The 13133-nt window shown below is 41.2% G+C and overlaps 1 protein-coding gene across 8 annotated transcripts in view; it reads right to left on the minus strand.

The window, feature by feature from the left end:
• vav2 (vav 2 guanine nucleotide exchange factor) overlaps nt 1–13133 on the minus strand; it is a 160627-nt gene that overhangs the window by 117387 nt on the left and 30107 nt on the right. The gene's annotated exons all lie outside the window — the stretch shown is intronic.

The following is a 13133-nucleotide window of genomic DNA, read 5'->3' on the forward strand; positions in this document are numbered from 1 at the left end:
ACCGGCTCGGGTCTTATAGTGACTAGCGTGTTATTTATTTAAATTTAACATCAACAACAAACGTGCCAGCTGTATGGTTCACATGCTGCATTAGAAATATGTACATCAACTCATATTTTTCTAATGATATTACAATCCCAAGCTTGTGGTGTTGTTGTTTTTTATCTCGGTAAGATGCGGCTAAAACAGGTGTTGCTTTGGCTCCAGATCGTTTCCATCTATAATCGTCATCTATGTTCGTATCTCGGTACCGTTTTCTTATAAGTTATTCGGCGCTCGCTGTTTCCTGTAAATTCCAGGACGCGTCAAACGAAGTCACACAATTGAGTCAAATGCGATAGATACACGGCGTTGCTTTTTTATTAGCACAGGAAAGCAAAAATCTTACATCTCTGGATCTCTTCAGCGAGAAAAAGCACGGGATTGCTAATGTAAAAAAGAACGCCGACTTCCTCTCAGAAATCTATCTAATGTATTACAGTTTCCAATCTTTATAAACTTGCTCAAAAGACAGTGCTCATTGATGATGGCAGAATCATTGATAAATTGATAAAAGGTAGTGATTTTTATAGTAGTCCAACCTGCATATAAGTAAATACGGAAGCATACTGCAAAATACCTGCGACTGTAATCTATCTATTCCAACGACTGGAGCATTATTGTGCAATAAAATAGTGGTAGTGGAAAGCAACAATCAACTGACCGCATTAACCAGGCTTTATTCTACAATACGACGGTCAACGAATTGATTTGTGTTGCCTCGTGACTTTGCTCGCACATTCTCGCATCTCAGTAACTATAAATGCAATCCTGGAAGCAGACACTCGGTTTCTTAACAGTAGAAGCACTTATACACCAACACTCAATAGACTTGTGGGATCTTAAATACACCAACATATAAACCACCGAGAACCAAGGACCCTTATTCCAGTATCCTCATGATGCCGTTATTAACCAGCATTCACACGAGAACAACACACACTGCGCTACTGTTTACAGCAATCACTCCGGTACCACAGCTCCAACCATCACCATTATGTCTAACAAACTCCGGCATTACGCGCTGGTACGAATGCGAGATTAACCCGTTATTCGGTATACAAAGGCGTACGACGATACCGCAATCACTGCTCTATAGACACAGCAGCCTCTTCATCGGTCTAGGTGAAGACGTGCACTCTTACAAAGGGCCCACAGTTCAACCTTCCTCTGATTTGATCGTAAGCTGATGAGAATCGTCGGCTGTTTTAGAGCAGGGAAAGATGAGGACAGTGGCTCATAAAATACGGGTGTATAAAACCAGCTTGCTATAAAACACCTTCCAACTAACAAGCAAGAAAAGTCTGGAGTATAAGTAAGCTTTTAAGGAGCTCCTGGGGTGATACGGTGGTTTTATATAAGACAAAGCCAAAAAAAATAATAATAAACTGAAGCCATGAGATAATTATATTGTGGCTAGCAGAATATACCGAGGCTACAGTAAGTTATTGATGCAATGAGATGAACACAATGAGGCCCAGAGATATTATACTGAGGCCATGATTTATTCTAGCGGTTCGCAAGATAATATACGAAGGCTGAGAGCTGGTATCTTAAGGGCGAAAGATAAAATATCAAGTCCGTGAGGAAATATATTTGGATCGTGAGGCAATATATTGAGGCCATGAGATAAAATATTGAGGTAACAAGATAATAAATCAGGTCCATGAGGTAAAAATCGGTGTCATGAGATAACACGTTGCTGCTAAGATAATATATACCGAGGTCCTGAGATAATAAGTGTAGCATCGTGAGTCATCTCCATGCTTAGGTTCCTGTGGTGCTGTAGAAAAAAAAGATATGTTAATTCACGATATTAAAACACCTCTGCGAGTCTCTTAATTCCATGTTCCCCGGGTGAAAGTACATTCTACGCTGTGTGAAATTGGTCCGGGGAAAACGGCTTTTTATGCACCTTTTAATTGGACATAAAGACTTATTTTTGCGTGAAGACTAATTTTGTGCACGGCACTTTCGTTGACGGTTTGTTTGTTTTCTAGACAGCTTCGTTTGTATTTACACGACTCTTCGTACGCGATGTTCGCTGACGTACGTGTTCTATCTGAATCAAACCGGCAGAAAAGACGTGGGTTGGAGGTTTTGTACGAGCTGCGTATTCACCGAAATCTGAGACTGCCTTCTTTTTCAGCAGAAACCAAATAAATCAGAGACAAAAGAAGGGAAAAGAACAAAGCTGAGAGGTAGCGGTGAAGGTATGGTCGAACGGCAGACGAAAGAAAACAAATAAAAAAAAAAAGCTGTCATCCTTTGACAGTCTATCCTGAAGCTGTGCCGCGCTCACACACAGAATAATGCATTAGCTTTCTCCTCCTGAGGTGCACCTTCCTCACTGATCCGGCTTCCCTACTGGGTTTCAGAGGGAGTTTTCAGGGCATCTCCTAACACCAAAAACTGACAATATCAAACACTCCACAGACAGAGAGAGCAGATGTGACTACAGGAATAGAAGAGTAAAAGAAAAAAGAACAAATAAATCTAGATGTGAGAGAAAGGAAGTGTAGGAACTCCTTAGAGAAGGTTGTTGTGTCTGAGTAGAATGGAAAATAGGAGTAAAAGCGGGCGGGAAGGTGAACGGCAGTCTGGTAGGCTGATCTTTAACCCAGACGGTGAGCTGCTCCCAAAACAGTGGTGAAAGAGTCAGAGCATCTGTCAAACAGCGTGATAGTGAAGCATGGGTTCAAACAGGCAGGCAGACATTCACACGGTAAGTCTGAGGCAAAAAGTGCGAGTCAGTGGGGCAGCGATGAGGTCATGTATCGGTCAGAAAGGCACCTGTGAGTACACGTCTGTATCTCGGGATTGAATCACCAAAACTCCTGAATCAGAGGAGGAAAGGGCTGAGGAGAGAAGTGAACCCAAACGACCCCCCAACCTTAACACAAAACCACTCGAAAACTGGGCAGCTTTCAACACCAACCCACTCAGGATCGATGTACCACACAGTAGACAAATTCACAGCAATAGAATGCAACATGCTTTGTGCCAAAGAAACAATAATGGAGCAATGTTAGGGAAGCTTTTATGGATAATTTAACAGCATCCCATATAAGTGAATCCTTTCCTGTGGTGAAAAATGTGGACAGGCCACAGCCTGTTTTAACCCCGAGGCAAAAACGTTTTGTAAGTACCCCATCTCTCTGTAATCATCATCAACACACAAGTGTCTCCCACAGGAGAAGTGCATTTTGGCTTAAACAAGCATGTGTGTACACACGGGTTCACAAGAAACGCCTAAATCCGAAGGCCGCCGAATATCAAATTCGGCCAAATTGCCTTGAAGATTTCCAGGTCACACAGATGTTAAACCTTCTCTGGAGAAAGGCTCCACTTGGACTAATTGGAGAGGCAGACACAGGATGAATAATGCATGCTGGTAAGCAATATGCAAATCTGATAGTATTATCCAAACACCGAGCGTATCACAGGAACCCCTCCGTGTCGTTGCCGAATCAAAAGCAAAGGCCCCCTATAGGAAAACCATCTGTCTTAAAAATCAAACCTTGAATAAATTCTTAATGCAAAAAAGTAGATTCACTTTCAAGCACAGCGTAGAACAGTACTGGAGAATACATGGACATCAGCAGTTATGATTTTTGAGGCAAAACAAATGCTTTGGAATGAAGGCTTAAATGAGGTAAAAGCTTTTAGAAATGATTCTTGTCTGCCTTCTCCTTTATACCATGTGGAAACAGCTTGGTCCAGAAGTTTGGACCAAATCTCAAAACTACTATTAGAATAAATATCTAACGTAAACATTCCCACTAGAGACTGGCCGGGCAGAACACATGTATATGAGCTCTAACAAAGAAAAAATGTGTGAACTAGAAGATCCGTATGCAGGGGTACAAAACTTGGGATGAGGAAATGGATAAGAAATCAGGGGGTTTTTATTCTCTAATGGCCCATCTAGTCCTGACCGGCCAGATAACGTCAGCTTACAGTGGATCTTTATCACCATGTGCACAGCATGACCTCGACTATCAGACCTCATCAAGGCATTACGAATGACAAAGAGTAGAAGCGTCTCCTCGGTACAAGCCCTGCACAAAATCAGAAAATCTCAATCCGGACCGAGCGTCTGACCTACTGAAGGCGATCAGACCGCCTCGTTTCATTCCATTTCACTTCATTTCTACTCCTACACACCTTAAAGCATAGATGAGCTCTAAACATACAAGTCGTAAATCAGCGGGTTCCCTGCCGGCTTGCAGAAAATGCACATGAACGCCTTTGGGGAATGTTTTTTTGTGACATGTTCTAGCCTGCAGGTGCTCTACAGCCTCTGTCCTGAACAGCACTACAATCTATAGCGGTGTAAACTTCTGCCCTCTCATTGGTGTAATGAGGTAATCAATTGGGGTTGCTTTCCCTTGGTTCTGCACATAGACTGCATTAGTAGCAAAGGACCTTCATGTTCTCCTTTCTCTTTTGTATATTTGGTGCATATAATCAACCTTATGTATATTTTCCTAAGGACGGTCTAGTAGCAGAGATTTAAAAAAAAAAAAAAAAAAAGAATAGACTTGTTTATAATACCTTATACATGTCTAGCCTACCTGGTGGAGGCTTCAATATGAGCTGTGATTTGCGTTTATTTATTTGGTGTGATGTTTTTATTCGTTTATTCTTTCATTCATTCATCGAGTACTGTTCACAGAGGGCATAAATTTATTCATTTCGTAGGGAATCATTCAAAATTAATTCATTCCGTAGGGAATCATCAAGCACCAGTGGTGCAACATAATATAGCTCTTAATATTCCAAAATTTATTTATCTCAAAAAAAAAAAAAAAAAAAAAAAAAAAAAAGAGAGAGAGAGACAGCAACAGATCTTTCTAATTTGGTCTGTAAAATGCAGTCTGTTACCCCATAGTTCCTTGTGGACGTCGATGGCAGGAGTTAAGTGTACTGGATGCCAAGAACCTCAGTCTTTGAAAGGTTGAGTTGAAAATGAGGATGATTAAAGCGGAGTGCTGACTCGGAGCCGAGTGTCATAAGCATAACGGTGAAAGAACCAGCTGTGAAAGTGGACGGCCATTTCCCAACAAGGACAGACACGTATCCTTGAGGTAGACGAGCTGTCGCCCAGCGTGACGCGATCTCCTCACTCTTCCCTAATCATCTTAAGAATATTCCTACCTTCTTAGTGCAGTTTATGTGGTGCCATTAGAACTGAAATATCTTCAAAATGAATGACCACTCGACTTGATATATTGCCAATAGCTTTTAAAAAAATATAAGTGATGTGAATGCCTGAAACCCTTTATAGACATTCTTGGAGAGCTTCATGGTCAGGCTGCCTCATCTATGCCCAGGCCATGATGACCCCAAAATTACTTCTATGCAGCATAAAGAGCCTGATTATTTTATCCTTGGTGTAGGAAGTGAAAGCCTGAGATGGGTGAGTAACGGGCAGCTAAAAGCTGCAGTGCCTGGGTTAATGAATGTCACAGAGAATGAGTGACTCCTGTGAATCAATGGTGTGATATTTATGACATTGTATCGCGAGTGCCAAGAGCCGCATCCATCTTCAACAGTGTCTTCTCTTACACATTTATGGCTCAAGCCACATGTGGCTTTATCCCTCATTTCACCGACATATGCAAAGACCCGCCGTCATCATTCTAAAGAGTTCCGAGCTTGCATTTGTGGAGAAATCTTTATCTTCATTCATCTTCAGTAACCTCTTTATCCTGATCAGGGTTGGAGTAGCTCTGGAGGCAACCCTGGTACCACAGGGTGCAGGGGGTGGAGATTCACAGGGCACCATTACAGAGCACCCAAGCAAAAGGTCTCAAGGTTTGTAAACACATTAAAACATTACTATTAACAATTTTCATGCAAATCACTGCATGCTTAACAGTTCTAAACGACCCATGAACATTTGTTGGTACGTTTGACCTACAATTACGTGACTTTCCCAGCCAACTAATATTTCTTGACATTCTGTGTGCTACAATAAGGTAACGCAAGCTATAACAACGCTCTGCTCGTATTACCCAATAGCGGCGAATGTTTGCATACTTTCAAACAATCTAGACTATAACGATCTGAGAGAAACGGCACTACGGCGCATACAAAAGTCTCAGCAGTTTAAAACTTTTCCAGTTGGTGTTACATGATAAATCATCGAACCAGGCTATTCATTTTGTACATGCACAGGTTTAAAACTAAACACAAGTCTAAAGAGCTGGATCATGTGTGTGTGTGTGTGTGTGTGTGTGTGTGTGTGTGTGTGTTTAAATGTGCAGCTGTTAGTACTCTACTATTCTCTCCATGATTACCTCAGAGATGGCTAATGTCATTAGCATGAAAAACAACCCCTTAATTACTCATCTGACTCTGGGGCGTACATGCACAGCTTCATTAAAATAATCGTCTTCATAGCCCAGATAAATAATTACTCAATCACCGGAGACACCGTTTACCCTACCTAATGAGCAGCGGTGCATCGAGTGTACAGGTGAAGCGACGGTCGGCACATCAGGATGAGGTACGGATCGACTATATATGTTTACAAAATATTGCAAATGCACATTTTGATGGCAATTCATTTTTTCTTATACGTGAAGGGTTTGTTTCATTTCACATGATTGACACGAGTCATAAATATCGTCAAGACCGATGCGGGCCGTCCTCTGTGTTTGTCTAACGCTGACGCAATTTATAATTATAAAGCACTTGCTTATAATATAAATCCCTTTAATGCAGGAATAATTATATATGTCTAAATTTGTTCTGCTTGCTCTTAATCTTCTGAGTTCGGTCGGTTTCCTGCGCAGATGTGTGGGTGTTTCCTCCAAACTTTTCCGAGCGGACTCGCCCTGGATATCGCCCTGCCGAGTTGTACGAGAACGCACACGGTCCCGCTTATGCCAAGACCAGATTAGAGTCGGTATGTGTTTAATTAACTGCTAAATTTAATTTACAGTCAGATATGATATGCAATAGAACTCATTTTCTTCTCATCCTAGACTAGCAATAGCACACATCCTTTTCACACTTTCGGTTTGTTTAGGCAAGTGAGAACACAGCAATCGCACTCGAGGGTGGACCAAAACCAACAGGTCCAAGACAGCCTGAGGAAGGTGGTCTTGGACAGCTTCCATGCGAAGTCTAACGTGTTAAAAATGCGGTTCAAGCCTGAATGGACCTGATTCTGTGCATTTTGTAGCGTCTTTTGTAGACACAAGCTGCTAAATTACAAGGTGCAATGATGCCAAAGTGGATGTGAGGACCTTTCTGTATTTCTAATGAATGAATGGAAGAGATTCATAAGACGGTGTGTTTTGCGGTGTGATCGTGTCCTCACACACCTCTTAGTCAAGTAGGTCTATATATTTTAGCCTACTTCATCCACGTATCTGTTTCTTATTGTCTGAAAGAAAAACGATGGAGCTTGTAGTCGACGCTTGCTCGAAGAAGAGCTGAAACAGACACTCATCTCTTATTAACAGGAAGAGACAAGGAAGAGCTTTGTCAGACAGACGTGTTGAACAAGACCCTGTACTGACAGGATCAAAAAGCAACTCCTCACCACTGATCCCTTCAGACAAAGGCACAAGGATTGGGGAGGGAGAGAGAATCAGAGTCGCTTGGCTCCTACACCTACACTTTCATCAGCCTACAGGGACAACCGAGGCCTTTTCATGAAGAAGCCTCTGCAGAAGATCAGAACTACATCCATGCAACCACAGACAGCCTGCCAGCCAGACTAAAAGAGATGCTTTAATCTGGCAGGGCACAGCGAGGGCAAGGAATGATAATAAGTCCTCAGACACGCAGCCTTGTAACTGAAGTGCAAATAGCGAGCTTGAGAGCGGTCTGAAGACGCTTAGCTTTGACGCGTAGTACACGGAAGCGTTTGAAGCAGACGTTCCCTAACACCCCAAAGCCAGCGATTCGGGAAAAGATGGGAAAAAAAAAAAAAACCAGGATAAAATGTCACACGGCATCAAATCGTGCTCATCTTTGATGCCACACACTGGCCTAGTTAACCAAACACTCGTACTGTAAATCAGATACAGGGACAAAAAATAATGCAACCCAAACTGTTGCAGCAAAGTCTGAAGATCATAATCATATAGAATCAAAGTCTTTATATGCTTTTAAGTGTTAGAATATCATCACGATGGGAATGTTTCACACTGTGGTCCGAATCAGAGTGTGGTTCTGGTTCCATTGAGCCTCGGCGTGTTTTCAGTCCTTACGTAGTCATAATCGCGCATGAAGAATACGACCGTATCGACGCGTCATTTTTTCATTATTATTATTTCAGCGCTATTATGCACAGTAAGATAATGTTGTAGAAATGTCCACCAAACATGTTCCTTTTATCTCTAACATTATATCAGCCCTAATTGTTCTAGTTGTTCGCTTTTCAGCCTCTCGTACTTGACCCAGCATATAAGTCTAAGTGAAAGCTGCTGCTAGGAAATGATTAAGCTGCTGGTTAACCTTCTGACCAATCAGAAGTTGGACTTCAACGCTATCGTATTATAAAATTTAAAAAAAATCAGCGTCTGTGAGTCTGTCCAACATTTTGCCATTTCCCTCGTCCTCTAGATGACAGGAATTGCTTTCATCACCCAAGATGTCTCGCAATAAGGAAACTCGCTGAGCCGACGAAAACCGGTAACAATTAAATCCCACGAACTTCGATCGCAATTAAAGCCTTGGTTACTAAAAGGAACAAAATAGTGTATGTTGGAAACCTTTAGGCTGAGCGGTGAAATAAAGAGAGGATTTTTTTTTTCTTTCGCTATACAAAAGCAAGAACCAGATGTTACAGCTGGACCAGGTGTAAAATCCCTATTCCTGGTTTATGAGGGAAAAATTATAGCATGCAACGTCAGAACAAAATGAAAAAAATAAGGAAAAAGAAAAAAACTGATGTTGGAATCAGAGTCATGACCGTGTCATGATCGTCTTTACAGAATATAGACACGTAAAGACTCATGATCTCACTATCGGGTGTCAAAGAAGAGGACATTCTTCTTCATCGTGTCGTCTGAAATTTTTTTCCCCCCTTTCCGCTCTCCTCTGTCTTGCTCGTTAGAGATCGAAACTCTCCATCTGGATTTCTGTTGAAGTGGCTTTGTGACAATGTCTGTGGTTGAAATCTGAATATAAAACGCATACTAATGTGCTTCATCGTGACAGCCATCATAAAGCCACGTACAAGGAGCACGCGACGTGACACGAAAGAAGCAGTTTTTATTATTTAATTAAAGCAAAAACAAACATTTGGGGTTTTGTGGGGCATTTGGCTTGCTTTTTTTCAGCGCCATTCTTCCAACCTGATGCTATCGGCTCCGTACGTTAATCCCACTGACTGTAAAAAAAAAAACGACTCGGTGCCGTCTGCTGGCGAGTCGTACACGAGTAAGAAGAACAGATTCTACACACGTGTGGACGAGGGAGAAGTACTGCTCTTCGTACTGACACGGAGATGCCAAATGAACGCTGTTCTTCCAAACCACGCGATGACATCACCGCAGCACTACGGAGCATTTACAGTTCAGAAAGTTCAGCACACTTTCTCAGACCTTCCACTTTTTTTTTTTTTGCCTTTGGTCGTTTTTCCTCGTCTGTGTGTAAGAGTAACTGGCAGTACAACACTGTTAATATCCTAAACACACCATTTCTTTATACGGTGTTAATTTAATCGGCATGTTCCTAGCAAGCTGCTAAACAAATCGGTCATGATGTTTAATCTTGTGGCATTGCTAATATACATTTACAGCATTTAGCAGACACCCTTATCCAGAGTGACTTACAACTGAGCAACTGAGGGTTAAGGGCCTTGCTCAGGGGCCCAGCAGTGGCAGCTTGGTGGACCTGGGGTTCGAACCCATGACCTTCCGATCAGTAGCAGTAGGTACCTTAACCACTGAGCTACCACATGCTTCAGAAGGTACTTGGCAACAGATAACAATATGTCTGAGATCGTTTATATAAAATAAAATATATTTACAGTTGATGACGAGCTCTAAAAAAAGGTTCAGTACTTTTGTACTTATATTCATAATTTATTTTAGTAATAAAACATATTCTGTGTAACGCAGTTTGAAGATAACAAAGCAAGTGTTCATGCGAATTGTGTTTGCTTTCCCTTTAAAAAAATAAACCTCTAGCACCTTGACGTAAAAGAATGACAGTAGTGAGTGTGTTAGAGAGTAAGAGAGAGAGAGAGAAAGAGAGAGAACTCGTGTACAAACTTGCCTCAGAAGTGGCCTGATTTACTTCTGCTAAATACCCCAAGAGAATCTTTAAATAAACTGCTGCAGTTGTAAAGCCTTATTGTGTGCAAATGCATCATAAACCAGAGGAAGAAGGTTTCAAGAATACGATGTGTCGGAGATTGTTTTGTTACAACGGCATGAACCGCAGTGTGTTACTTTGCCAACGAGTCACATTCCTCATTCATTAATGAACATCACACTTAAAGGTGGGGTCTCCGTTGTTTGAGAAACTGCGTTGGGCCGCCAAACAAAACAAACACAAAACTAACGTGTAGCCAATGAGCAGAAAGGGGCGTGTCTTGTCAATATGGGCGGAGAGAGTGATCAGTGCGCGTGTGTGACATTAGCAGAAAGCGGTTTTAACATTGACATGGAGAATAAAAACAAAAAGAATGTGAAGAAAGGATTACGATAAGGCAAGAAGCAGGACGTGTTAATATAGGATCAGATTTCCAGCGCTGGAGAGAACTGAAGGTCTTCCGCGTGAAACGGAGATAAACCTTTCACCTCAGCACACAGTACTACAGAAACACATTTGTATTACCATAGTATTACTCATTGAGTTCATTTATTGATAAAAATATACCCTCGGTCAGCTGCCCCAACAGGTTCCGCCATAATACTTGTCGGGGTTATACTGGTGTCTGGTGTATGTGTGTGGGCGGAGCTATCAAAACAGGGGTGGGACCCATTTGGGTTAGGGGCCTGTTTGTTTTGGTGATTTCAAATGTCAACATTGGCTTTCAAACAACGAAGACCGCACCTTTAATAGTCACGTATAATGTTATGTAACCACCACAAGATATTATTTGTAAACCGTCAGCTTGTCCTCCAGCCTCTCTTTTATACAAGTATATTTTATATAAGTAGCTTTTCAGGTCACTGAGAAGTGAAAAGGAATAAACAAAGCACTGAAACTGGAGACTCCTTGCATAAAAAAGTCAAATAAACAAAAAACAAAATCAACGATTATATTGTTTACTTTTTTTTTAATACAACATATTTTCTAAATAACATTGACTATTTTTACGTGATTATGTGGCGCTCCTGCTATCCGACTGACTGTAAATGAGTTACTACAGAAACAAGAACCCGTTAACGAACACGACCTCAGCATTAATAAATCGAAACCTAACCAAATCCTTTATGTCCGTGGTGCCGAAAATCGGAGCACGAGGACCTCCAGGGGTCCGTGCAGCAAATCCGTGGGTCTGAAGATTGGACTATTTTGTTACCGCGGTGAAAATCACGACACGTTATCTAAGCATATTATTATTTTTAGGGGTCCAAGCACCAAAGTCATCTCTGATTGAATGTGTTCTGTTGGTGGAAAAATCTGGAAGAAAAAGCTGTATGAAATATGATCTGGCAAATTTTAATACATGAAATAAATCATTACTGCAAGGATCAGAGCTGCTGTTATTTAAAAAAATAAAAATAAAAATAAATAAATACATAAACAGACAGACAGACAGACAGACAGACAGACAGACAGACAGACAGATAGATAGATAGATAGATAGATAGATAGATAGATAGATAGATAGATAGATAGATAAATCCATACTTTCTAGCTGAAGTATTCGACACCGCTGTGGTAATAACAACAAATACGATAACACTGTTTTATGCATTTTAATACATCCCATAATGGCCCATTATGGCCACTTGCTGCTTCTAAACCATATAATTTTCATCCATCATGAAGAACGCTCGACTTAATGTGTATCCGGTAATGTGTATCTTCTCACAAAAGTTTACTTGTTTTTTGTATTTAACATCTACAGAAATGCCTGGGCCATGAAATGCTACAAGACTCATCTACAGTGCATGTGTTCTTGTAGGACTTCCCTGATGATAGAACATGAATTTTACACTGAATTTTAGTGTCATTTAAAGCTAAAATGTATACATGCTGCTTATAAACAGGGTCTCAGAGAGCAGAAATGAGTTTGATATCACCGTCTACTTTGAAGATAGAAACATTTGTGTGGAAAAAAAACTTGAGAACGATATGTCTACTTTCATATGAGCTTCTTATTATTAAAGGTGGGGTCTCCTTTGTTTGAGAAACGCTTCAGAAAACTGCGTCGGGCCACCAAACAAATACAAAACAAACGTGTAGCCAATGAGCAGAAAGGGGCGTGTCTTGTCAAAATGGGCGGAGAGAGTGTTCAGTGCGCATGTGTGACATTAGCAGAAAGCGGTTTTAACATTGACATGGAGGATAAAAACAAAAAAAGAAAGAGAAGATAGGCTTACGGTAAGGCAAGAAGTAGGACGTGTTAATATAGGATCAGCTTTCCAGTGCTGGAGAGAACTGAAGGAGCAGGAAGGCCTGCGATGCGCTTTTTTCCTTCTCGATAGGTGAGTAACGTTGGTTTTGCTTTGTTACACAGAACTAATATATGCCTTTGTCCTTTACATGATTATGCTTGTGTGTCATTTTTGCTTGTTTGTTTATCTGCAATCGTATTGTTCTTCCCTTCAGCTATGATAAAGACACTTTTCTTTCCATTAGTTGCCTGGGTTACGTATGTATGTGTGGGCGGAGCAATCGATATCCAGGGGTGGGACCTATTTGGGTTAGGGGTGTGTTTGTTTTGGTGATTTCAAATGTCAACATTGGCTTTCAAACAACGGAGACCCCACCTTTAACCACCCCTGTAAGAGGGACATAAATGTATATGGACAAATGCAAAACTCCATTTTTTGGCTTCAGGTCGGTCTGTAATTAAATCTACAAACCCTGATCGTTCTCACGAAGTATAAAAATGCCTTGAAATGATACGGTCTCGATATTAGCCGATCCTGACCAGCACGCTACTC

The sequence above is a fragment of the Tachysurus fulvidraco genome, chromosome 21 (genome assembly GCF_022655615.1).
Source record: "Tachysurus fulvidraco isolate hzauxx_2018 chromosome 21, HZAU_PFXX_2.0, whole genome shotgun sequence".
Taxonomy (NCBI): Eukaryota; Metazoa; Chordata; class Actinopteri; order Siluriformes; family Bagridae; genus Tachysurus; species Tachysurus fulvidraco.